Below are 5,509 nucleotides of genomic sequence, written 5' to 3'. Positions count from 1 at the left end.
GTTTAAATAAATTTTTTATGAGACCTATTTAAAACTTTTTTAAAACAAAAATATAATTATACTTATAATATTCTAGAATTCAATTTAAATAAAATAATAGCCTAATGAAAATAAAAATAAAAATAAAAAAGAGTTTTAAGTAAAAAAATTTAGGGATTGTAGAAAATTTCTCCCTTTTGCATGGAGATAAATAAGTGAAAATTAGGCAGAGTGAGGAGAATGTAAATGTGGTTGCACATAAAACTGTGTCAAAGTCAATAGGTTCAAAACGCCATATTCGCGTGTAGCAAACTAATCAAACCTATATTTGTCAAAAAAAATTAATCACACCCACAAATAGCTTCCCATTTTACATATAATAACTTTCTTTCTCCATCCAATCACTCAACTAACAACTCTTTCTCTCAAAAATGTTTTGTCTTTGATACTGATGAACATACAAGTAATGGTGCCATATTTGTTTGATCATTGGTGCTATAATGAGTGTGAGATTCGAAGATGGAGTGCCTCCCTTCCTTACCACGCTTGAGGTTCTAGCTCATTCTACAAGGTGTTATTAACATGGTTGTGTTTTATTGTTTTAACACATTTTATATCATTTTGATTTTTAAGGGTAAGCTTCAATTTCATTAATTAGTACTCAAATCATGTCTTTCTTGATTTGTTGTAGATAGGAACATATAGTGTACATTCGTTATTAAAACATGGTGGTGATTCAATTGTGGAGTATGACTCAAACGTAGGTACTACATTGCTTGCTTTTAATTTTTATGTATTTTAATGTTCTTTTGAACATTTTGTTTATCAAATGTATACTGTATTATTTCCAAACTCTTTCATGATTTATAATGCTAAACAATTTATATGAGGATGAAAGGAATAATTATTGACCATTAGATTTATTAATTAATAATTTAATGAATAATTATATGAGAATGTTTATTTAATCTCCACCATCTATATTTAATATAATGGTCAATGATTATCATTTAAAAGTATTATAAATCAAAGAAATGTTTAAATTTATGTGTTTTTGAAACTTTTTAATTTTTTAAACTAAAATATAATTATACTTATAATATTATAGAATTCAAAATTTTAAGTAGAAAATTCCTACGGATTGGAGAAATCTCTTCCTTTTTGCGTGGAGATAAATAAGTAAGACTAGCCATAGCTTATGGTTGAGAGTAAATATGTCATTTTGTTGAACAGAAAACTTTGTCAAAGTTATTTTCACACGCAAGAAACTATACTTCATAATCTCTTTCTATATATATACATGGCTTGTGTTGGATGTTGCTCAACATTTAGTTCAGGGTGGTGGTGTTATTTGGTAATTGTTATCTAGGGTCCTATTTTTGGTTAACATATTGCATATTCTTTACATTTTATGATGTTAAACCTTTCTCCTTATTAGAAGATGATGGTGATTCAAGTGTGGGGGAGGACTCGTACATAGGTACTAATTTGTTTGTTTCCAATTTTTGTGTATTTTAATGTTCTTTTGAACTTTTTCTATATCGATTATATATTGTATTGCTTCTAAGCTCTTGATTCATTTTTTGACCTAATTAGCTTCCCGTTTTACATATAATAACTTTTTCTCTTAAAAATGTTTTGTCATTGATACTGATAAACATACAGGTAATGGTGCCATTGGACATATTTATTTTATCAGTGGTACTATAATGAATGTGAGGTTTCGAAGATGGAGTGCCTCTGATCCTTACCACGCTTGAGGTTCTTGATCATTCTACAAGGTGTTATTAACATGGCTGTGTTTTATTGTTTTAACACATTTTATATCATTTTGATTTTTAAGGGTAAGCTTCAATTTCATTAATTAGTACTCAAATCATGTCTTTCTTGATTTGTTGCAGATAGGAACATATATTGCACATTCGTTATTAGAAGATGGTGGTGATTCAATTGTGGAGGATGACTCAAACATAGGTACTACATTACGTGCTTCCACTTTTTGTGTATTTTAATGTTCTTTTGAACTTTTTATTTATCAAATGTATACTGGATTATTTCCAAACTCTCTCATGGTTTATATAGATGAAATCTAATAGGATAGAAATTAGGCTAGAAATGTGGAAATGAATTTTGGAGATTGCGTTAAAATTAATAGAAAATATTTATAACCCTATACAATTTATATGAGAATGAAAGAAATAATTATTGACCATTATATTTATTAATGATTCAATGAATAATTATATGAGAGTGATTATTTAATCTCAACCATTTATATTTAATTTAATAATCAGTGATTATTCATTTCATTCTCATAAAAAAAAGACATTCTCACGTGTAGAAAATTGAACTAGACTAAATTAGAATTAGACTTACTGTGAATTTGTCATTCATATAGGTTATAATTTAATTTAGTTGCCTAACACTATTAGATGTCCCAACTTCGGACATATATCTTCGGCTTGTTTCAATATTGTGAATGAGACTTGTAATCATAATGTACTGTGCAAGAAAAATGTTTAAGCAAAATGTTCAAATAAATAATACGAAGTTTAAACACTAACATGTTACTCTCTTTAATAGGTAGATGATTATGGTTTACCATTGATTGATAATAAATGGATATCATGTTGATTTTAAAGAGTACACTTATTAATTAGTGGTTATCTTATTTATTGATTTGTTTTTAACGCATAACGATTTATCAAGATTTAAGAAAATATCAATGGCCTGTATAGAAAATTTTCAGTTGTATAAAAATAAGTTTACAAAAGCCTTAATCAACAAAAGCAAGTATAATAAAATTATTGTTTGACTTTGTAAAAAAATAACAGTAATACTGAAAAGTTAAATAATGGAAAATTACCATTTGTTTATATAATATTTTATTATATATTATAAAGTAATTTTATTTTCATTGGCATGGATCATGTTTGCATCTACCTAAGCTTTTTTGTCCCTGCCTTGGACTTTAGCCCAACTTGGTTAGTTTGTTGGATCATCAACCATCCTTCCTTTTTTCAATGGTTACTTATAACACATTTAATCTTGTCTTCATTTGTTATATTAATGAAACCCACATTAAACTTAGTAGCTCTAAATTAAAGATTTATAGAAAAAAAATTAAATACGATAATTGCTTTGGATCTACCAAGATGCTCCCTGATGAATCCAAAGTAATTAAAATATTAAACTTTTTTTATAAATATTCACTTTAGAGCTAGAAAGATGCTCTCTTAAAACACTAATGTAATTGTGGTTTTTATTAGCACAACAAATTAAAATAAGATCAGAGGTGTAATAAGTATTCATTTAATAAAGAATGATTGTTGATAGACCCGACAATCAAGCAAAATTAGGATAATGCCCAAGGAAGGGATAACATAGCACAGACTGATGACAACATGGACAATGCAACTGAAAAATTAAATTAATTTATAATTCATAAAAAAAAATTAGTTTCCGAATTTTGTAGTTTCCTCAATTCTAATTCTCTTTTTTGAACTCGTGTTTGAAACTTTAAACCATCTTCTAAAGTGCCTCCTACATTTCAATTTTACACAAATTGGAGATACAACAACTTGTTGGTAAAAAATTTGGTATGCTGTTTTGTTCTTTCTTTTTGTGATTAACAAATATTAGTTTTTTGAACTGGTGATTGAAGAATTGTTAAAAAGGAACTGAAGGATTTTCCTATTTGTTTTGTTTATGTTGAAATTATACCGTCTTAATATCATAGTTCTTTCTTTTTTGGAATATAGGATAATACTAGCATTGGAATGTGTGGCTTATATAAAATTATAGCAATTGTTGAACTTTATTAATTATTCATTAGAGGTATCACAATATTACAATGGTGTTATATGAATAGACACATATATGGAAATAAGGAGCTTGTCACTGTGACTGTTGTCGATTCACTCCTCCACAAAAGGTAGCTACATTAGCATGGGACTTTGAACATGATTATTAATTTTTTAATAGCAGGATCGGAGGTTTCAACATAGTAGTCCAACAATGCGTGGAATGTCAACGATATCGTGTGGTGTTTTAAGATCTTGGCTTGGAGATGGTTAGTCATAGGAAAAATTAGTCAAACCAATTGTAACTTTTATAATTTTAGCAAAGACCCTATGCTATTTTTATCGCAAGTCTCAATTGGTGGATAATTTTTCTTCGGGGTGTTTTGTTTTCCCGCCCCTCTTTTGTAAGTTCGGTTGAGAACTTGGGTTCTCTTTCATCAATGAAATCTTGCCTACAGAAAAAAAATAGTAGTCCAATTTTGCAATGTACTCCATATCATAGAGTCGTTCTCTTTAGTCATTCAACATATTTCGGTGCATGTCTGAAGGGATGTATAAATAGTACATGTAGCGAGGTTGATCTTATTGGTGAAAAGATATTTGTCTATTACTGCCCTTGTTGGTGATTGAAACAAAATAGTGACGCGCAAGAAACCTTGTGATTATTGTAAGTTTGTTGGTGTTATTTATGTGTATTAGTTTTGTGTCAAAGTATTATGTTTCATTTATTGATTGATGATTGCGTTCGAGTTACACTAAAATTTCTCATGAAAGACAAGTCTCAAGTGTTTTGAGTGTCTGTAATTCCTTATCATATTATTCCAACATAATTTGACAATTAAATTAAGAGTGTATTTTTAATAGTAGGAAAGAGTATGTGAACCAAAAATATTGTAAGATCCTCAAAGGTAATAATGGCGTTCTTCTTGGTTTAGTATGGGTGCAACTAATTCTAGACCATCCAAATATCCTCCTATAAGTTCCCAATGTTCCCTGTATATTGCATTTAATGATGTACTCTCTCAAGTTTTCATTGAAATTGAGTTTTCTCCCTCATATACTACAAGGAGTTGAATTTCACCGATGAAATTGTATTGTATTGAAGCCATAGTGTTATTTATGTGTATTTAACTGTTGTATTCTGAACCTATTCACCTCTAAGAATTCCATGTGGTAATTGGTGAATTGAATTTTCTTTGTGATTTCAACTTTTGTTTTAAGTGATTGATCGTTTATATTGATATTGCTTTGTATTGTAGATATAGGAATAAACATAACAATGCGGAAGCTAAGTAAAGGACGTGGTTTTGTCATATCCCCAAAAGATTACTCAACTAAAGTATCGTTATTTGAATGTATCAAAATCTACTATATTTTCAACTAAATTTTAACATTAACTTAAGAGAGGGGTTTGGATGACGCATTTTAGTTTGGAAAAGTAATTTTTTTTAAGGAATTTAAAATGACTAGATCAAAATTTATTGTTTGGATTAAAATATGGAGAATTAATAAAATGATATAAATTTATGCAGTATTTTATTCATGTTAAATATAATGAATTTCAAATGACACTAATAAGTAAAGAATTTTAAATTGCTCATCCACTCTTTATAATATGAACTAAATTCTTGATTAATAATTTTTCAAATTTTGCAAGACGGTCCTCATATTTTATGAAAATTTCAAATTCGTCTAAATTTTTTCAAAAATTACAAATAAATGTTAAT

At 28.2% G+C, this 5,509-nt stretch overlaps 1 long non-coding RNA gene across 1 annotated transcript; it reads left to right on the top strand.

The window, feature by feature from the left end:
* Window positions 1–1,699: 1,699 nt before the first annotated feature.
* LOC131623787 (uncharacterized) lies at window positions 1,700–4,458 on the top strand. Its single transcript, XR_009290306.1, has 3 exons — window positions 1,700–1,760; window positions 1,881–1,953; window positions 3,967–4,458. It is a non-coding gene; the product is annotated as an uncharacterized LOC131623787 (long non-coding RNA).
* Window positions 4,459–5,509: the final 1,051 nt, after the last annotated feature.

Source organism: Vicia villosa, unplaced genomic scaffold (assembly GCF_029867415.1).
Source record: "Vicia villosa cultivar HV-30 ecotype Madison, WI unplaced genomic scaffold, Vvil1.0 ctg.000078F_1_1_1, whole genome shotgun sequence".
In the NCBI taxonomy this organism is placed as follows: Eukaryota; Viridiplantae; Streptophyta; class Magnoliopsida; order Fabales; family Fabaceae; genus Vicia; species Vicia villosa.
This window is presented reverse-complemented; position numbering and strand designations above follow the sequence as displayed.